At 34.9% G+C, this 22,536-nt stretch overlaps 1 protein-coding gene and 2 long non-coding RNA genes across 16 annotated transcripts in view; 2 read left to right on the top strand and 1 right to left on the bottom strand.

Annotated features, from left to right (window-relative positions):
- The window catches only part of LOC132204753 (forkhead box protein P1), a 241,170-nt gene that overhangs the window by 143,956 nt on the left and 74,678 nt on the right, over positions 1 to 22,536 (top strand). The gene's annotated exons all lie outside the window — the stretch shown is intronic.
- Positions 4,667 to 5,987, top strand: LOC132204544 (uncharacterized). Of its 2 annotated transcripts, XR_009442536.1 has the most exons (4): positions 4,667 to 4,812; positions 4,936 to 5,050; positions 5,113 to 5,197; positions 5,305 to 5,987. It is a non-coding gene; the product is annotated as an uncharacterized LOC132204544 (long non-coding RNA). The 2 variants fall into 2 exon arrangements; XR_009442535.1 differs by having other exon boundaries at positions 4,667 to 5,050.
- LOC132204475 (uncharacterized) lies at positions 13,824 to 15,423 on the bottom strand. The gene is made up of 3 exons (XR_009442529.1): positions 14,901 to 15,423; positions 14,649 to 14,768; positions 13,824 to 14,580 (listed from the first exon to the last, which is right to left on the bottom strand). It is a non-coding gene; the product is annotated as an uncharacterized LOC132204475 (long non-coding RNA).

Genomic DNA, 22,536 nt, shown 5'->3' with positions numbered 1-22,536 from the left:
GTATGCAAATGTGTGTTTTATATGCGGGGTGATTGACAGCCTGCGTTGTGTTCACATATGCGAGAGTGCCGAGTTACACACCAATCATACCATGATGTAAATGAATGCCTTTATTTTATAACTCATTTTTTCCGCCGGCTTCACATCATCCAGAACAGCATTTTTTTTGCAATAATTCTTTTTATCGAATAATTTTGCAAACTTTGCGATAAAAGAAATTGCGTGAAAATTAGAAAAAGGTTTCAAATCTGAAAAAATTTATATGGTGCTCATTCGACCCGCGTGAGAAGTGGTGGCGCTTTGGCGCGGAGAACGGCCTCGGTCGCCGTCAAGTGGGGCGCCGATCTGGTGCCTCTGGTGCCAGTCGATGCGAGAGGGAGCGAAATCAGCTGACGATTATACGAACTTTAAACTCTTGAGAGTAAGAAGCACATTTTTTAACAGACGTTCTTCTTTTGAGGAAAATAAAAAGTATCATGCAAATTATCTTCTTCCTTTATGGTGTGATAATTCTCAAAATCTTTGAAAAGTGGTCATAAATTTGTTTGCAAAAATGGCCTGATATTTTCATTTTAAACAGTCTATTTTATGAATTCATAGTTTTGTTTGTATGCATATGAATTAAATTTTTTTGTTCTAAAATTAAATAGATAATTTAAGCTTTGTCCATGGAATTAAAAAGCTTTTTGCCTTTAATTATTAAATTATAATAAATTACAATCTTCGCCTTGTTTTGATATCGGATAACTTAAATTATTTGAAAACAAATCATAATATTAAAATTACAGTTTTAATATTTATAATTATTAAAAATAATCCTAAAAATCAAATAGAATAATAAAATTCTCTCGACTCCAAATACATTAGATTGCTTTTTGAGTAATCCATTCGCTGTCTCTCCTTGTCTCGAGCTGTGGCATTTTTGGCTCCGCATATGGCGAAAATATGTATGCAAGATATTAAAATGTAAACAGAATTTCCTCCTTATTTCCCGAAACACGCCTTGCGTCTCTCTCGAAATTGCCGCGCACCGTGTGTGCGACGCGCTCTTCTCGCGGAAAGAGGAAAAAACACAGCAGGGGGAATTTATACAGCTGCCGGGGCTGATAAGGCGATAGAAGATTTGAATTGGAAAATCAGCCAGGAAAGAGAGAAAGAAAAGTTCACATATTGCACAGATTATAAGAATTGCCGAAGGGCTGCTGATTTTCGTATGCGCGCCGGAGCCGAAATTGAAAATTTTGATGCATAACTTATTTGCCCGTGTTTGCTCTTATTGTAGAATTTATTCCGAAATTTAATAAAGAGAGAATAAGCACTCGCGAGAGGAATAATAAAATCACTTCCCCAGATTCGAATATTGTTTTTTGCCCAAAAGGGAAATTATTTGGATTTAATTTTAGCAGTATTTATTTATCCTGTGCAGAGATAATTCTCAGGTGTTGATATTTCATTTGCGGAAAGGTACGTTTTGGGCATCAATTTGCACAAACCATTATTTGGCCCCACGTATGTTGCTCTTTCTCCTTCTTTGCTTGTTTAATGATGATGTACGTAGGTTATTATTCCCGTAAAGCAAGCAAAGCATGTTTTACGCCTTTCACAAAACGGGAATAATTTTTCCTGCGATAGAAATATTCAAAAACTTTTTATTTCTTCATATTAAAAGAGAATAAAAATCGAAATAATTGTCAAAGAAAGTCCGCCATTCTTTATTATTCTTTCATGCCTCATTGAAAATATAATAACTCGGCGATTTTTTTATAAGAGACCACTTAAAACTTTTTTGCCGTCGCGAAATCACTCATTCATCCGCGAACTGCTCTCTTAATTATGATCTTTTATAAAAATTTGCATCTCGAGAGAAGTACAAAAAAAAGGAAGGACCATTTTCTTTTTATTTTCCACCTGACCTGCTCCGATTATAAATCTTTCTTTCGGTTGTGCGAGTTTCGAGCAAAGGGGTGAAAATACTACATTTTCTGATTAAGAAAAGCAGCAACCCCTTGAGACGTTCGAAATCCAGTGGGGTGCGTCGGTCTCACGAATCTGCTTTTCTGTCATAAAAAAATCGATATATTTCAAACCTTTTTTGATATAAGAAATTTTGCCGGTGAAAATAGGCGTGAATTAACCACAATTCGACCGCTTCATTTATCTTGGTTTCTTTCTCTGGAGTGCACCCCCTCGTCAGAGCCACCCCTGTTGAGAAAGCGCCCGGCACGCAAACACTATTTCCTGTTGTCTTGTTGTCTGACAGATGAGCATGTTTTGTTGCCTCTGAGGCCGCGCCGCGTAAAAAGCAGCTGACGTCTCAAAAGAAGTCTCGGTTCCCAGCAGCACCACAGACGTTTTGTGTCAAAGGTGAATCCGGCACTTCCGTTTTTTTAGAACACGAGATGCATTTAATTGAGAATTTTTTTGAAAACGAGGTTGAAAATGTCAAAAGCTTAGTTTATTTTTTTAAATTCTTCCAAAATCTCACAATGCATTTTTTTTTTTTAGAAATAATTGAGATAAATTCTGCTTTTTTATTTATTGTTATATATCTTTTCATAGATACAGATACATTGAAATTTTGAACAGTCTGCAAATATAAAATTAATTCATCAAAATTGAAACAACTGCCTAAATTTATTTCTATTAGTTAACGTTTGCAAATAGAAATTAACAACCTGATTAGAAATCGACTGGTTTTATTTTTATTTATTATTTTTTTTTAGTATTAAGTTGAATACATAAAGAGGCTTATTTATTTAAAAGTTTTATTTCATTGCTTGAATATTTTTAAACAGTTATTAAATTCAATTAAAAAATAAAAAATAATATATAATATTAATAACATAAAAAATGTTTTTAAATTCAAACTAAATAATTTAGTAAAACGCTTTAAATTTAATTATTATATTTATAATAAAGCCAAAATGGATTTTAAATTGAAGCAGTTTGATCTAACCTGGGGGTGTTGTCTCATATCTACAGGGGTGCATTTTGCGTCGTGTCTGGCCCGCGGCGATTCCCGTATATACGTCTTAAATAGCCACTCCAGCTTAAGCACTTGAAATAAGAGGCCATCAAGCCGCCGGTAGGGGTGCGTCTCTGAAGCTCTGTTGGCCGGTATATGCGGTCGCTTAAGGTAAACATTGGGCAAAATCGGAGAACGTGTCTCCTCTGCTCCGGCTATAGCTTTTCTGATTCACGCAAAACATCACATTCCAGAAGCAAAAATAAACCGGCGAGAAATGTCATATCGGCGCTCGCAAAACACGACGCAGCTGCCCAAGGATTCTGCCTTGATATTTTATTTTGAATTGATGAAACAATTACAATTAGAGAGTGAGCGAGAGGAAAAATTCTGCTCTGTCGTTTTCTGTAAATATTAGTCCGCGCCGTTTCTGTGAGCTGCGCTTTAAGTGGCCATCCGAGAGATACGTGCCTGGGAACAAATAAACTTTCAAAACGCGGAGAGAAGAGAAGAATTTCTCATCCCGCGCCATCATCCGCAAACAATCCCAGCAGACTTGTTGCCTTTGGTACCAAAATAGAGACACTGATTTTCATAAAACTTAATTTAAAATATTAAAAAAACTTATTTGGTAAATAAATTGAGCATTTTTCATGAAATGGAAAATTCTAATTGACAATTTTTGCTATTAATTACACTGAAAAACTGAACTACCTTCAAAAAAGGTTGAAGCGATTTTAACCTCCAGAAAAGTTAAAGGAACCTTCAAAAAGTGTTACTTTTACCGGCGCAACGGTTATTCTAACCTTCTTGTTCAGTTAGACGCTTAAAAGGTAAAATCAACCGTTCTTAAAGGTTGCAGACCTAGCAGCCAACGAGTTTCAGAAGGTGAATTTAACCTTTGTTAGTTGGTAAAAAACTTTTAACCGCCTATGAAGGTAGAATGAACCTAGACACAAAGGTAAAAGTATACTCCAACTCACTTGGTACCTTCGCAAAAAGGTTGACGTGACCTCTGCGCAAAGGTTGCGATAAATAATATTAAATAGTTATAAAAATATATAATTTTAAGAGCTGAGTTTGAAAAATACATATTACTTTTAATAAACAAAGAAAACTTAAATGTCTAAAACTCTAAATTCTGCACACGACTCATTCAAATCTCAATTTTAATTGAAACTTCTAATACTTAACACAGGTTTTAATTAATTAATATTTTAATAGAGCACTAAATTTTAATAATTTTGCATAAATATAGCGGCCAGTATAAATTTTTAATGAATTTTGCAAGTTTTGGCAAAAATTATATTTTTTAACTAAATATGTAAGAGCTACTCTATCAGAAACTTCTCCGTTTTTTGGTGAAGCAAAAATATTATGTTGGTATTTTTTGGTCCTCACAATTTAACACTTTTGGATATGAATCCCAAGTCAATAATAGGAAAAACTATTTCAAAATATTTTTTTTAATGTAAAGCTTACAATGAAAGCTCTGAAAATGTCCATGAAGAGCAAAAAACTTCAAATTTTCATTTTTTTTCTTTCTAACACGCGGCATTTAATTTCAAATAAGCTTCCAACCATCGCTGAAGGTTGGAAATTGCGCCAAAACTATGCGTCCGTTGGCGTTTAACGTCGTGCAAAGGTTGCGCTTACCTTCATGGAAAGTAAATCTAACTCTACAGAAAGTTAAAAATGCACTCGAAGCGCGTCTCTCTTTTGAGCGCCCATGTTAGTTTGCGTCTCTTCTTGTTGTGATCACATCGGTCTTGGAAAAATTTTAAGATTTTGAAGAAAATGGCAGATATTCTTGAAGAATCAGAGTGATTTGCCCTCAAAAAGATGCAGTAAGTATTTTTCGCATATAAATATGCAACTTTGGTCCTGGGTGAGGACTAGTTTCTCATCCCAAGCAAACAACGCAAATACAGCTTGATAGCTAATTATAGAAAATTATTCTTTTATTCCAGGCTAATGTGAGCTATACAAAATTTCATACCTCGATTGTCGCATTGGAACTGTGGATTGATAATTATATGGCAGCTTAAACTGCGCGTGGAAAAATGGAGTACAGGAAAATTAAAGGTGAAATATTTTATCGAAAGAGCAAAATGCCCGTTCTTAAAGAAATATTATTTTATTTTCAGATATTTGCATGCGGACCAAAACGTTCACTTCTATATATCAAAGATCCTGGGTAGTTTGCGGACGACGCTAATTTTCCAATGAAAGGTAATTATCATTTAAAATTTTTGACTAAATGTAATCATATATTTTTTATATTATGGTGAATGAAATTTGGAAAAGAATATAATGTAAATTTCATCTTTTGTTTACAGGCAATAAATTTGTTTGAAAACTCCGATCAACATTGAGAAATTCTTGGAAACTGAAGTTTGAGCTAAAACATTAAATTGTGTGAAGTTTAGTGCGTTTGGTTTGAGTAGTGCAAATCCAGCCGTATTTTCACAAACAGCAGAAGGAAGCTACCGAGAGTCATCGATCAGCAGTGACAACACTAGATAAGTACAGCCCACTGTTAATCTTTTTTTTAATTGTTTTGATTTATTTTTGTCTTTTGGAGTTTGTGATACCAATAAAAACCTGATTATTTTTAAAATGGACTTGTACTATTTTTCATCAACCGAACCTACAATAAAAAGTTAAAGGTTAAAGTAACCTATTTGGACGGTAAAAAAAAGAAACTGAAAAATAAAATACAACCACCAAGTAGAAGTTGGAACAACCTTTATTAACTAGGTTAATTTTACCTTTATAAAAAGGTACGGCGAAACTTCTGAAAAGGTACGCGGTTGCAGCCGCCGAGCGATCCTTTACCTTCGCTTGAGGGTTGTAACAAACGTTCCGATGAAGGTTGAAACAACCGTCTTTGATGGTTAAAATGCCTCGTACCTTGCAAGAAGGTTGTTTTAACGTTTACAAATTATTGACACCCCTGGAACCTTTTTTTGGAGGTTGTTGCAACCTTTAAAAGGTAAAAGAGTTTTTCAGTGTATTGAAGTGATTTTGTACGTTGGGTTAATTTTAGATGTGTTGACGAGTTTTATTTTGCTTATCCGCTCCTTTTTTTTACTTTCTTCGCTTTTCGATTAACAAACAACATTCTCTGGCTGCAAAAGTTTGGCCTTCGGAGGGGGCGCGTGGCGAAAAATTTATTTCCCTTGTTGCCGCGAATTACGCGTGCAATTTCTCACCGGCGGCAACTTCTCTCTCGTTCTCTCTGGTGTAACTTTTACCGTTTCGTTGCCGGCTAATGAGATAATTCCTCCCTCTCTCCGCTCATTAGCTTGTTTACGCCATTATTCTCCTTTGTGTACGGCGCCAAGCGATGAAAACAACAAGCCTGTCCTGCTACTCTTTCGTGCAGTGCTTGTTTACCGTGCTGTTTACAACCGGCACGTCGCCCTGTCTTGTATTTATTATTGTGCTTTAGCTAGCGGAGAGGGTTAAAAAGAGCCGCTTGAACCGTTGTTTTTAATAAGAAAGTCGGGTCGTGTACCTTGAATTGTTGAAAACCTTGAGTTACAAACCTAAAATTAGAATTGAATCAATATAAAAGTTAATTACAGAAATTTGAAAAGAAAAACTCATTTAGAAAATTGATAATAAAACTAGAACTTTTTTGAGAAAGTGGATAAAAATTAAAAAAGAAATTAATTTATATAATTTTCATCTAATTGAGTCAAATATAAGAAATAATTCTGCTTATTTTCCTATTTAATTTGATTATTTTATTTTTGATTCATTTACTTGACCCGAACATGTAGCGTTAAATTCAATTGCGGCTCGCGGAATGTGTCTCTGGTCCTGAGCAGCGTCTCGCCCGCCCGCCCGGCTTCACAGATAAAACGAGATTGTTTTTATTTACGCCCTATATTTCAGCGTCACACTATTTTTCTCTTTCGGCGCAACGTAAACAAAACAGGGGCCTCTTCTCTCTCATCTCTCGCTCAAGAAAAGATGCTGCTGCTGCTCTCTGTAAACTTTTCTTTGATGCCAAGAGAAGAGTGTTTGTGCAAATTTCGGCGGCGCGGGCGTGCATATGTGTGTGTTAGAGAAAAGGAAGGAGAGAGAATGAAAGAAAAAGAAGGAAGGAGAAGAGCAAAATGCTGAAAGACACATTGAATACATAAAAGAGTGGAAAAAAGCAAAAGAGTAAAATATCAAATGCAGCATGAAAAAAATCATATTCTTTTATATATGAAATTAAAAAAAAATTTTGTCATTTAAATATTGCAATTTGCAATTTAGGTACTTATTTTGATAAAGTTTTTGGATTAAAATGCATTCAAACAACGGTTTCAATAGAGTAATTTTCTCAAAACAAGTAAAAAAAAAAACTAAAAATAAAATAAATTATCAAATCTGAAATGTTCAGTTGAAAATGGAGATATTTTTTATTATTTATGATAAAATTGTCCGATTTCAATTTATCTTTTTGTTCAACCTTTTTATGTACCTCATAATCAAGGAATATCAGATCAGTGCAATTCAACTTTTTCCGCACTCAGAGAAATGTTTAGTTGACTGTTAACTAAAAAATTTATTTGAGCTTCAACTAATGCGTTTTAGTTGATTTTTAGTTATATGAAATAAACTTAACACTTGATGCAACTAAAGCCAAGAAATCCTGTGACTTCATAGAAATAAATTATTTAGTTGCTGAAAATCGTCGGTTTATTAACATTGAATAAAACATTATTTCATATGACTAATGTTTTAGTCGATGGAACTAAAACTAAGGTATTTTGACCGTTTCAAAAATCTACCACCAGCAACTAAAAAGTTTAGTTCTAGTGACTAATCTTTTAGTTCATACAAGTAAAAGAGATCATAACGCCTCCTATCGGAAGCATCGGTCAAGCTTCCAGTCCACGTTTATGGTACTTGTTGGTGAAACGATAGGCTCCTGGATTTATCAAGAATTATCGCCTTATAATCAAGCCATCAGCCTAAGAATCACTGTCCGAGACCTCCTTAAAGTATGGTCGTATCTGTAGAACGCATTCAATTTTGAAGGTGAGTGTAATTATTCTCAAATTTTGCCATTTTTTATTGGCTGGGGAAGCTTCATCATGTTTGCTTTTTTTAAATTTTGGGAAGAAGTGAAGGCTTAATAAAAATGGCTTAATTAAAATTATTTTCAGACGACCGACCGCTTGGATGGATCATGAATAGCGACGAAAAGGGATTTAATGACCAGAGTACAGGGTGCAGACTGCAGGGGATGAATTTCAAAAGCAATTGGAAATGGAGAGAAAATTTAATCAAAAGGTAATTTTTAATTTTTGGCCTTTACATTTTACCTAAAAATAATTTGATATTTTTTTCAGTATGGAAATTCGCCAGCTAAACTATGATTTTGGGAGTACAAGCTCAACTCGGAAGATCAGTGTGAATGTGTTAAGTGAAGAAGACATTGGTTTTGTGACTGTTTTTTTTCACTGCGTTCATATACAAATAGAATAAGCCTACCTTGCGCCATATCTGGAAGGACATATTAAAAGCTGTGAGTCAAAAACATTTTTACCTATTATATCTGATAGTTGATCTTTTCTGAAATAAAGTTGTTCTTTTTACTCAGCACTTGGTGTTTTTCTAGAAAAAATCGAACCCTTGCTCCATATTCCAAATAAAAGTATCACTTAAATGAAGTAATGAGCATTATTAAAAATAACTAAATATAATATTAAAACCAACTAAAAGATACAAAAATGTTTAGTTATAACAACTAAAAGCGACTAAATGGTTTAGTCATGGCAAATAAATGTATGAGTTAAAATTCAACTAAATAATTTAGTCCTAAGGAAGAACGAGTTGAGTTATACCAAAATGGACTAAAAAATTTAGTCACTAAAACTAAATATTAGTTGTATCAACTAAACATTTTTCTGAGTGCGACGGAAAAAAAACATCCAGGGGAATATGAAACAGATCCCAGGGGCGTGCACCGCATTTCGGAGCGGCCAGTATTTGTCATTATGCGTCTGGGTGGCGTTCGTTCGGAAATATCACTCGGCAGCCCTGCGTGCGTGTAATGTACCTATAACATACTTTCGCCCGCTCGCTCGCTCTCTCGATTATAATACGAATAACGTTTTCGCTAACTGCGCCGCTGGCCGAAAGCTGCGCGCACCACCAAGCTACCTGATTTCCCGGGGGCACACTCTCTTTGACCTAACATCACGCCTCGCGCATTTTTCCACAACACCCGTGTAAACCGCCGCGCCGAGATGCAACGCTCTCTGTATTTTAATTTTCTAATAAAAAGGAATCGCCTGGTAACATATTCGACGCGTAGTTCGGAAAATGGGCTGCATGTGAAAAAAATTGTAAGCAAGTTAAAAAAAGAGGAGATGTGTTTACCAGTGAATGCTTTCTATTTCCAGCAAGATTGAAAAAAAAGCTTTTAGCGTCTAAAAAACTCTTATAAAAATTTAAAAATAAATTAATATTAATTAAGATAAAATTTTATAAATTAAGTAAGAAAACTAATAAAATAAAGATATAATTTATATTTTTTTTACACACTAAATAACTTTTTAAATTTTTTTTTATTTAATTCAATATAAATTCCATTGATATTTTATTTGAAAAATTTCTTTCTGTTTAAAATTTTATTGTTTGACTTTTTATTATTTTAACTAATTTAAATTATTTTATTCTTTCAATATTTTATTATTTATATTGATTTATGCCAGTTAAGTTTGCCTTTTCTATATACACACAAAAACTGCCAAACTATTTCTCTGCCCTTTCAGTTTCTAGGATCGGCCTCTCTGTAAAGGCATAGAATCGGCTCGTTGAGTTAGCACTTTTGTTTGTTATTTTATTTATGGCAGATGCTGCTGCTGGTTGTGTCTGTGTACGCATGGACATTTATATATATGCGTAGTCGGCGGCCTGCAGAATGTTTACACGATTTTTCAGCAAAAAATAAAATGTCTGATGCTATTTTTTGTGCTGTTGTTGATGCGTGCGCGCCTCCGACCGGCACACTCTCTCTTTCGCCCCCGATCGTGTATTTGTATACGGCGGACGTGGGCACCGGCAGTTTTCTCGATTTGCATATGCTAAGCTGTCTTCTAATACAGCTAACGTGTGCGCGAATGCGCCCCTGGAAAGCATTAAAATCTGACGACGACGAGAGAAGTGCACAGAGTGAGCTAGGACTGAGAAGTTGGGGGGTTGCTTTAATCGACGAACAAACAACCTCACTCACATCATGAGAGAGTGGCAAATTCAATGGAAATTTTCACCTTAAATACTCCTAAAAAAAGGTTTTCCTTAAGCGATTTTAGTCCATGCAGAACAAAAATATTGCTGAATATAAAAAGAAAGTTTTTTACAGAGTGACAATTTTTTTTGTAAATATTTTTTCAAGATATATAATTAAAAATGTCTGTTATATACGTTTTTATATGAGCTCATAATTTAAATTTTTACAAAAATGTAAAGCATAAAATATTTGTTAATAAATAATAATTTGTAATTACTGGATGTTTCAGACTTAAAAATGTAAGAACATTTTATAATTCTATATAAGTTGCATCTTAAAAAATATTAAATTAAAAATTAATTAAGTTGAATCAAGTTCTAATTTTAAATCTTGTGCAATTTTATAATTATAAAAATCAAATTTTCACCATATTATATAGCGATATCGATTTTTGCAGATTAATATTTAATTAAAATTAAATTATAATCCTTTTAGCTTTTCCTGATTTGCTAATTAAAAAATATCATTATTAAGAGTCAAATATTTTAATAATTGAAAACAATCCTTGATCCTTATTAATATAATTTTAAATTTTTCTATCAATTTATGCCACTACATGAACTAATTTTGTGATTTCTCTTCAAACTTTTGGTCCATTCCATCCCTGTCTATACTTTCAACAAAGTCAAAGAAAAAGTTCTCATTGTATCAGTGGTCAATGGAAGTCGGAGAGTGAAAAAGGGCGGTGGAAAAATAAATCAGCCGGAGAGACGTACGCACGTTTACATGCAGACGCACGCGGCGGCGGTTTCGTATCATCTTCACGGACCATTAGGTCGGTCGCGATGACCATTTGGGCGGTGCGTGTACGTTATTGTCCGGCATCATGCAAGCCAGAAAGGAACACAATAATAAACGTGTGTGCGCCACAATAAGAAGAAGTGAGACTGACCAGAGCAACCCCTTGTGCGGTCGTCGGAGATAAATGTTGGTTGGCACCGCGCACCCCGTCGCACCGAATTTATCTCTTTATACACTTTTCGCGCCGCCACTGTTAGTGGGAACAACAATTGCGGTGGTGCTGTTGACACTTTGGATGTGCAGCGCAAAAAGCGGCGCCCGTTCGGATAAATAGATTGCTTCGGTTTATGGCCACCCGTTTTCGGAAACAAATCGACTCCGGTCAGCAAACAACCAACCCTTCTGCAAAAGGTGAATAATGATTCACCAGACGTTTCTGACAAAGACCAAAGTAGTAAAAAAGATTTGTGTTCATTAAATAAATTGCGCAAAATCAGTTTCAAATCACGATTTGAATTTTAAATTGAAAATAGGAATTTGTAACTTTTGTTTGTATCCCAATATTTCCATTAATTAAATTCAACAAAAATACTAAAAAAAAAAACTAAATTTGACAGCATAATAGAGATCCTAAACCGAAACGCTTAAAGTAACTCGTTAGTTTTTAATTTTATTGTTCACTTTGAAATAAGACAAAATTTCAAAGACTTAAATTGAAATCGCAATTAAAAAATTTGAGCCGATAGTTCACCCTTCATAATCATTTCTCCTCTAGACTCTAATTATTTAGGTGGTAAAAATGAACCGAGATATAACAGGTGAAAAGAACCTTTAAAATTTTAAATTCATTTTAAATTTGCTTTAATCAATAATCATTTAGACAAATTTAAACCTTGAATCTAAAGTAAAAATTGATTTTTTCCTTTTGTAAATTGAAAATTATTTTTATTATTTTTGAATGACTCTGCGTGTATTTTAATATTTCCCACATCAAATAAATGCAAGTTTGCTTGGTAATCGCAATTCGAATTAATCGGCGATTGAGAATAAAAACGGCAATGATGGCAAAAAACAGCGCAATAAATGAAATTAGCGCACGAAACGCCGAGAATAACAATTGCTGCAGCGAACTCTCTCTGGTGTTTGTAAACCAACATATAGGCATGTGTTGATTCAGCGAATAAAAACGCTTGCTGTGTATAAAAATTGGCTGCTGGGTAAATATGTGCTTTTTTTGCAACGAATTCCCACAGGAAACAACATCGCGGTACACCAGCAGCAGTCTCCATTGTTTTTCGCAATGCACCGCTTTTCATACCCAAGGGATGTTTTGTGGCTGCAATTAGGATAATAAGAGCTGCTCTATTTTGATAAATAACAAAACCACGGGGCAATTACTCAATCGCAGCAGCTTATTAGCTAATTATTCGAACGACAGGGGAGAGAAAAAAATCGATAAATAGCAAAAAAAATGTATAGGTAAGACTTTTTTGTTTAGTTTTTGTTTCTGTTGGCTTATTTGCGTGTCCCAAACGGCCTCTCTTTTAAAAATTTTTCGTAATTACTCTTGAGTGCAACAAAGTGGGAAGCATTTTTATTTTTTTGCACCCCTTCGAGACTTGTATATATGCTATTTACTTTTATCATTTGAAGTGCAATTCCGACATGAATTAAAAGTAGTGCTGCGTAAAAAAAAAGAAAGTGAGTTTCACCCCCGTGCTCGAAAACATGCTCGCCGACGCTCAACCCCTTCGGCCTTTTGAATAATGTCTTAAAGCAAGAGTAACCTAATAAATCCTTTTACTGCCGCCGTGCTCTCTCGCTCGTCTTATGGGCATACCATTAAAGAGGGGGTGCCGAAAAGGGTTAATACATCCCGAAGAGAGGCGAGGCGGATGCGCTATCAGAAAACTTCAGAATTAGGGGTGAGAGCGGCTTGTTGAGCCAGAAAGGCTCTGATTTGTGTACGGCAGGAGTCACTCGGAAATTAAAATCGATAATTTCTTAAATATAAATATGTAAATTTACAATCAGATATTGAAAAAAAACTTCCTGTTTTACTTAATAATTTAAAAAATTTGAAATGAAAACAAATAATTTTATTTATTTTAAATTCGAACAGAAACATCCAGGAAAAACTTTATAATTATTAAAAATTCAATTATCTCCGATTATTTGTCAAAGGAATTTTCCTTCTGGAATTACACAACAACAACGGTCACCTCTAATACATATGCGTGGTTATTTTCGACCGGCTATTATAAACACTTGCCTAATTTGTTGTTTTCCGAGCGCATTCTCCAAGTGTTTTCCTTGCACCGCTGAACATAAGTAACGGCCGAAAATACAATAAAAGCCAGAATTGTGAAAATTGGTGGAATAATAAGGCAGCAACTGTATGACTTTTATATGGAAAATAAGAACCGTCAATTAATTGGATGGAGATTTTTATAACAAATAAATAAAAAAGAGTGGGGGGGGGTATTTTTTTCAATAGGCATGAAAAAACATTTTAATATAATCTGAGAAAAAATAAATCATTTACTAGGAAATAATTTGAGAAACACACGTTTCTCTCCGTTTTCCCTTGAGAGCGAAAAATCCCCTGGAAATCCTATAGCGAGAGTGGTCACGCATTTATATGTGGGGACGAGTGAACACAATTTATGCGGCAAGAGGGATCCCGACGGATTGTTGAATAAACCAATTTGCGTGTGCACAGCACTATATCGAGTGATTTGCGCCGATTCATCCTAGCTCGGGATCAAAAGTGATGAGATTCGACTCGGGACTACACACAGAAAAATTTTCACTAGGTTCTAGTTGTATTTACTAGAATAATCTTGTTAAAAGTGCCTCAGGTCCTGAGGTTAGTTATTTTTACAAGGTATGGGCTAGTAAAATGATTTTTACTAGGTTACCTTGTTAAATTCACTAGGCATTTAAAAGCTGGATTTGTACTCCATTTACCTTGTACTTTCAACTGACCATACCTTGTTAAATTTACTAGACAAAAACGGAGCTGGCTTTTACTAGGTAGGTTTGTTGGATTTACTTTCCTCCGTTTGTTACTTTTTACTAGGTTTCATTTGTTGCTTTTACTATTTTTGATCAGTATTTTTTACAAGTTGGGAATGTTCTTGGTACAGAGTAAAATAAGTTGTATTTTGTACATTAAATTTTTATTTATTGCAGTTTGTCACATAAAATAAAATACAAAATAATTTTTAGCAATTTACACATACATGTAAAAAAATCATTCAACGCTCAAAAAATTTAAGATATTTTAGTAAAGCATTTATGTGATTTGAGTGTTGAATGGTAGAAAAAAACTAACAAAAAACAAAAGTTGTAAGAAGGGTTCTTGTACTTATCAAAATAGTTGCACTTGCGTCTTGCGTGGGAGGATTCAGATGTCCAGAGTCTAGGTGGTGTCCAGTCTACGCGATTAAATGCTGTCAAAGGTCAATCTCTTCTGACGGCTAGGGTATTGCCCTGGTGGTCACGTTTTTGGTGTATTCAAACATTTATCCTTTAAGAGCTCTTGTCAATTTTCAGCACAAAAATGCTTATCCTGCGAACAAATATGTAGAGAAATATTTAGTTGGTCACATTTTTAATAGATTATTGCAGAATATTTACCTTGAATTCTTTCTTGGTTTCAAAATCTTGTTTCAATTTAATCGGCGGAATGCAAGTCCAAAATTACCAAACTCTCCTTAAAACTGGCTTATTTCCAACGACGTCAGCTTTAGGCCACTGCTGAAATTTTAAAAGAGCGATTAAATATTTTGAATACGGTATGGCCAAGCTAAAAGTTTGCTTCTCCATAAAATTGGAGATTGGAGACAATTTCACACACACTGCAGAAAATATCCCAGTAAATTTATTTACCTTGATATGCCAGTGCATTGTCAGATGTTAAATTTTCCTCCAGACAGCCAGAATCACATCCAAAACGGAAATTAAACTGAAATTAGTCAAAAAGCGACGCAGAAACGTGCACACGGTTTGTGTTTTTCCAAGGAAATGATGGCGACTCGGTCCGCGCGCCGAGACGCCGCGCACCTTGTTACTAGGAAGATTTGTTAAAGTTACAATGTATCTAGTAAATTCCACAAGGTAGCTTAGTAAAAGTTGTAACGAACTTTTTAAAACGTTGCAAGTTCATCAACCAGACCAAACCAGACACTCATCATACAAATACAAACTCGGTATAAAGAGTTCATTTGAAAGTTGCAAATTTTGACAAAAACGTTTTTCATTTTTTATTTCAATTTTATTTTTAGATCACGATATAATAACTCATTAGGTCAAGAATCTCAATTATTGCCAAATAAATAATTTTTTTGAAAGTTTGCACCTTTGGAAGTAAAATAATAATAGTAAATAATACAAAGGGTCTAAAAAAATTGAATTTTTGAAATAGTACGGAATTTTTTATATAAGCAAAAATAACTTCATTTGACCATTTATTACGGAGAAACATAACATTTATTAAGAAAATATTTTTTTAATTTTTTTCTGCTGCTAGTTTAATCATGAGAAAAATATCAATTTAAAATTACAATAATTTTTTAAATAATTCAGAATGAAAAGAGTTGGAAGTGCTAATTATATTTTAAATAAAAAAATATTTAATTATCTGCAATGACAAAAATAAAATGTTCCCGCTCATAAAAATTCAAAATCTACAGGAAGGTTTGTTGATTTTACTAGTCTACTTTGTGGAATCAACTCGTAGAAGTCTTGGTTACAATGCCGTGTTTGTTAAAAGTACAAGGTATTGAAATGTAAAAGTACATCTAACAATGTTCTCTGTGAAAGTTACTGCTCAAAAATTGTTACACTTGCAATTTTCAACTTGTAAAATTAACTAAACTCTAGCCTAGTAAAATTAACTAGTCGTTATCTTGCGCCTTGAACAAGTTAACTCTGCGCATTTTACAAGGTAGAATAGTTACTGCCCAGTTGTGCCCACTGTCACTGGGCTACCTAGTTAAATTTACTAAGTTACCATGCTGGATAATTTTACTAGGCACGAGCTTGTTGCTTTTACTATCCGCCTCGTATAAATAACATATTTCATGTAGTTAAATTTACAATCACCTAGTTAGATTTGAGTTAACTAGGCAAACCTGGTATTTATTTTTCTCCGTGTAGTTTCTTGCCTCTATATTGCTCGGACTTGGCCGGCGTAATTGAGTGGCCGGCCACTTTATTATTTCGCTTGTCACTCGCAGCACCGGTGCGAGGGAGTATAGAAATTCCTTTATATTTACATACTGGATTGCTCACACGTCTCGATTTTGTCCTGCTGGGAATATCAATGTCCAGCTCGAGAATCGGAAACGTCCCTCACGAGCCAGGGAAAGTTAAATTTTATATGGAAATATACCCCCCTTCAAGGTGCGTCAAAAGTGATGGCTGTGGTCAATATTTCTATATCAAATGAAAGTGTGAAAATAGATTTTTAAATATTAATTTATCGCCAGTAGTTGATACTTTTATATATGAAAAACTTACCCAACACAATTAATTGATTTTAACCAAATTAATGTTGCTGAAGCACTCGGTGGTTGTTTTATTATAAAATAAAATATTGTGGCATACCAAGACCCCTCTGAGTGTAAATGTTAGAAAAAACACACATTTGTATCTATTTAATTGTTAAATTATTTTACGTACTAAAACAAAAAAATTAAATTTTTAATAAAAAAAGTTTAATTTAGCAAATAATATTTTCACATAATTATATTTATTTAAAAACAATAAATATATATAAAAATGAAGAAATTGGGCTTCTTCTCGTTGTAAAAATTATTTTTATTAAAAAAAATGGCTCTACCAGTTTAATTTTGAATAAAAACAATTTTTACAACGAGGAAAGCCTGATTTCTTCATTACCATGACCGTTTCCTCGAGTGTCAACTTCTTCAAACAAACAAATAAATAATTAACTAAATAAAATATTTTTTATGTTTTCAGTAATTTGGCTTTAAATATTTATGATCAAGAGCACATTCTAGACACTCGGAACAGTCAGAACTTGTCTTATATATATTATAATGAGATTCAAAGTAAAGGGGTTGAAATTGAGCAATATTAGGTCGGAAATGGACTTCGCCAAAGGAGGATGAAAACTAGTTTGTTGGCCGAGACGGTCATTTGTTTGTAAGAAAATCAGCAGCTTTCTCGGACAGACCGAAATGAACGGAAATGAGAGAGAGACGCGCGGAGAGCTTCAAAGCGACTGCTCATTATTCATGGCGGGTGCGTCGAAGAAGTATGCGTCGCGGACACACTCTCTTGGAAGCGGCCAAAGAGAGAAGTCAAACGGTCCAAGCGTGAAATCGAGATGACACTTCTTGTGCTCGCGCGAAATTCAATCCGGAGCCGTCTCTTGATCTATTGTTGCACTTTACGATATGCATATCCCGCGCGAGATATGAAAATGTTTGCATTCGAGATCACCGACATTTATCACTGCCGAGGAATCAATTCGATATTTACGCGGCATAAAATGATGTTATGGCCCGCTGCCGTGCTAGATTTGCTCAATGGCCGAGAAAGAGCCGTGCAAGGTGGCTATTCCAACTTCTGCAAGAGAAGAGAGGCGCAAAAATAATCCGTCACCAAAATTGTAAAATGATATTTAAATTATTATTAAAAATATGAGAAATTATTTAATTGATTGAATATTCTTTACTTTGTTGTGTAATCAAATTGCAATGAAAAAATAGGAGCCGATACAAAATATCTGCAACAAAGTATACATATAGCTTTAGAAAAAGGTGGACGTGCAATTTACTTTCACTGAGTTAATTAAGCTTACATCTCAAGATGTCTGTTTTAAACAAAAAAGTTCAAGATATTTTCCTTTCAAAACGCATAAAAAGTTGACGAATTGAGTATTTTGATTGGTTCATATCACCATATTTTCTGACAGTTTGGCCAACATTATTGTCTTTTTCAATTTAAATTTTCCAAAATTACTTTGATGCATTTAAATAATTTATTTTTATTTTAATTTTAAAGATAAAATTGTAAAATTGAAATTTATAAACATCATTTTATATAAATTTCTGCATTTAAGCTCAATTTTCACTTTGAGCCTCTCTTCCTTGAGTTCAAATCGTCTCTCAAAGGCGGAGAAATCCATGTTCGGAGGACGATCGGAAGTGCGAGTTTTCATAAAATAATAAAATATAGGTGCTCGTCTCGGGCGCGCAATTCTGCTGACTGGCTCGCAAAATGCGGCAAAGTCTTCTGTCGAGAGAGAAAGGAGAGAACGCGTGTGAGGTTATTACGATGTATAAAATACAATTTTAAAAGGGATAAAAAATAAAACGATTCTCAATCCCCTATTTGCCGAGAGATGATATAACAATCGCAAATTTATGTTGTGTAAAATTTGCTGCTGGAGCAAACACAGAGAGAGACGAAAGCGCGCGGAGAAAGAGAGATAGAGAGGAAAAAAACGAACAAATCGCCCGCGGCTGCTGATGGTGCCTGCATGTTTTATATCATTGCTTTGAAAGGATTTGCTTTTTTATGGATCCGCGAAATGGATTTGCGGCCCGAACAAAAGCAAGCGCCGAGCGAGCGTGTTTGACTCGAGACAAATAAATTGTTTTCAAAATAACCATAAATAACATTCAATTTAAAATCCAATTTCTTGCTATTTTGGATTTATTCCGCAGCAAAGCAATTCGATTTCAAATATTGAATTTTATTAATAATTTAATAAAAGTATGAATTTTTGCCAAATTTAAAAAGAAATTATCATTGGTTCCATCCTTGACCAATAAAATAATACAGCCTGTGCAAGAATCGCACAGAAACACTTTCCGAAACTAACCAAAAACTTTTAACTTTTAATTTCTGGCTCTCTCGCGGCGTTTGCTGCTGTGCGCGTTGCATAACACACAGAGGCGAATAAGTTTTTATTGTCAATTATGATAATTTCACTTTGTGCTGCTGCCTCTGCTCTTAATTAGCCTCGGCAGTTATTATTATTATTTTAGAAGAGCGTAGGCGCAGCAGATAACGTGCGAGCGGAGAAAGAGCCGTAAAATCCAAGAGGCGCGCACCGCATTTATTGTTATTGCGGTTATCATTAGCCTCTGGCAGCCGCCGAGACAAAAACTCACTCCGAAATCTAGGGCTGCCTCAAAATTCTGAGGTTTGTTTAAAATCTTCGGCAGTGAAAGGGTGTCTCGCTTTTATCTTGGCAGAGACTGTTTGTGTTATCTTATAGGGAAATTATGCTTTTGGCTTTTGTTTATTGAGACATGTCGCTACTTTGCAGGAAACACGTTGAGCTTTAGTTTTTCTCATTTTTAGCATAATAATTTAAAAAATAAATTTGAAAAGTACAGAAATTCAGCAGTTTTTTTTATTGTTAATACAATTATTTACATTTTTTTTTTAAATATTAAACCCCTTTTTGTAGAAATAATTTTGAAAAATTATTTGGAATTTAATTATTTATTAAAACATTATTAATTCATTTTCTAACAAAATTTCCACTCTGAAATATTAGAATTTTACCTTGTTCTTTTTTATAGCATTCAAAAATTTTCCTTCCCTTTCTTCGATCTGCTACTTTTTTGGCGCCCCCTGCTCCCCATCCACCCTCTCGCGGTTCCTGCCTCCGAAAACTAAACAAATGACTCATTATTGTTTGTCGAGCGCTTGCATCTTTTTCCCCGACTCTCTCTGGCGCGCATCCTCTTGTTTCACGCGTGTGTATTTTATTATTGTTTGGATGCGCCCGCGACGCGCGGCCATGACTCACTTCACCCCCTTCGCAGCACCCCCGTTTTTAATATAGCAGGACCGCCGCCGCGACTTATTTACCAAAGTCGCGGGAATAAAAAAAATAAAATGCAGAGGCGCCCCGCGTGAAACAGAAAACCGGCCGCGAATAATGCATGGAGTAGAGAAAGAGAGAGAGAGAAAAAAAGAAATATAAGCAAAAGTTTCGACGCACAGTGTCTTATTGAGTAAACATCGGCGCCGGTCGCTTTCCATCCGGGGGTGCAAATAAGGGAGGGAGATAAATTTAATACTCCTGAGACTAGTGAAATCTTCAGATCGACGATTTGAAAAAAATAACAGCATTTGGAGAGGAATAGAAAAACTGTATTGAAGAAAATTAATAAAACATCGTAAATAAATTATTCTAGATTATTTGTAAAATTTTATTATTTTTGGGATGAATTTAATTATTGATTAAAATATACTTTCTTCAACTTTTTTTAAATTAAAAAGAAATTGTCATCCAACAGCCAAAAGCAGTCCTATTTCATTTTTTATTTAGGTAAAAGATTTTGAAAATTTTCACTTTCAACAATTTGGTTTTCTTCTAATTAAATAATTTAAATTAAAGAAAAATTCACGTTTTATATTCATAATAAACCAGAGTTGAAACAATTATTTATAAAACGGGCATATTAACTTTTATTGTTGTGCTGGTGCGCTTCCGAAATAATTGCAATTTCATTCCTCGGGGGCAATCACTCGCGGCGTCTCGGCAGCAAAGGGTTGCGGCCCCTTTTATTGACGAACTCCTGCTCTTTCTCTGCAAGAAACTGCACCGCTCACTTAATTTCGATACACTCAGCACATTACATCGAGTCTTTACACCAAGTTAGTTAATTTAAGAGAACGCCTCTCCGAAGACTCATAAAGTGTCAACCTAATCCTCAGAAGAGTTGCTTTGTTTTTATGTTGCTGCCGAGCACGGGCGTGATAATAAAAGAAGATGACGACGGCGACACTTAACGAAGCGGCACGGGGAGAGCAAAGGTGTGTGTGCAGCCTGCGTAATGAAAATTTATCGTAATGCTTTTTATATCCGCAATTGGGTTGTAAAATATTATTCACAAATTGCAGCAGCCCCCGGTCGCCGCGTGCCAAATTGCTTTTTGATACCGGGTGGCTAATTAAAAAAGCCTCCGCGAGCTCTTAAATTTCGAATAAAATTGCACCCTCTTGAGGCGTGGCGAGGCATAAATATTAGGAATAACCAGAAAAATTGGATCTTCACCATAAAACTAAAATAATGAAAGTAAAAATTCCAAAATATTTAAATAATTTAATTGAAAATTGCAAGTGGATGAAATTTATTATAAATTTTCCTGAATAAATCTTAATGGGCGTGGACGTGGCATTTATAAAAGTGCCGATTTCGAGCTGAAAGGAAAAGGGGTGTGTAGGCTGGCGCGCTTTTTTTTCACGCCACCTGCACCTGTGGTCACTCTCGAACTGGAAAATCTCTCTCTCCGTCGTTCTCCAACTAATCACCCACTTCGATAATAAAATGCAAAACAAGGCTCGAACGCATGCATTATTTAAATTAAATAAATTCAGCAGTCCACCGGCGCAGCTCGGACGCCAAGATCGCTGCATAAATTACAGGGGCGGGCAGCTGCGATTATTATTTCAGTCGCTCTCTCTCGCTATGCACACGAGTGTCCGACCATTTCTCTCTCTTTTAATCCTCCCCTTTCCCTTTGCCGATGTTTACTGTTTGTCCCCTACAGCTTTTTGTGTGCCCCGGCGTTGTTGCTCTCCGCCGTCGTCCACAATAACTCAAATGACAACTGCACAACTCGCACTGAATTCCGAGTATGAAAAATTTTCCGAATCAGTTGCGCCGCCAGTTGATGCTCTGAATAAATAAGTTAAAAGAGCACAAAAATATATAGAAATATATTCGGCAGGAGAAAATGAAATAAATGCATGACTGCCCTTAAGGTTTTTTTATGTTTTTGGCGCGTCGAAAACTGCCAGGCTGATTTTTTTTAAATATGCAGCTAAATAAAAATATTTTGTTTGTAGAGATGCTGCCGGTTTTGCGTGAGAGTGAGAGAATTTTTTGTTCTGTCGAGCTTCATTACGAGAATTTTGAATATTTATTTTGGGGGTTGGAAAAAAAATCAGCTATCATGCAACTTATTTTTGAATAAATAGTAAAAAAAAATCATAAAAAAACTCAAAACAAATCCTCACATATTCTTTTCAGGAAAATTTGTTTTTAATCTTTGTTCATTTTTCTTCTTTGATTTGGATACAAAATAAACTCATTGTTTTAAATTAATTTTCCTTATAATGTCGAAGGTGTGAATATGAAAAATGAGATTCAGTTCTGACAAAATGTTTAATAAAAAGAAGAGCCCATTTGAATTGAATAACAAAGCGCTTCACTTTTCACTAAGAGGTCGTTTTGCTCCGGTTTTTGTTTAAAGCGAAAAAACGTGCAGCGCACCCTGTGCTGTCATACAAGGTGGGCACAACAAAGACCGGCGTTTATTGAGAATGAAAGGCCTCGGCTCTCTCGTGCATAATATGTATGCCACACATAGCGAAGGGGAGGAGTTAGTTGTGTGTGTTATATATTTTTTTCGGGCCTAGCTCGAGGGACTGGTAAGGAGTTTTCAGTGCTCTGTTGACGTTGTGTCGTGCAGCTGTGAGAGTGTCGGAGCTCGAGATTGTCAAACATAGTTAAGAAATCGTGCCATTG

This window comes from Neocloeon triangulifer, unplaced genomic scaffold (assembly GCF_031216515.1).
Source record: "Neocloeon triangulifer isolate White Clay Creek 2 clone unplaced genomic scaffold, ASM3121651v1 ptg000022l, whole genome shotgun sequence".
Classification (NCBI taxonomy): Eukaryota; Metazoa; Arthropoda; class Insecta; order Ephemeroptera; family Baetidae; genus Neocloeon; species Neocloeon triangulifer.
Note: the sequence above shows the minus strand (reverse complement) of the source record. Positions and strands in the feature narration are given on the sequence as shown.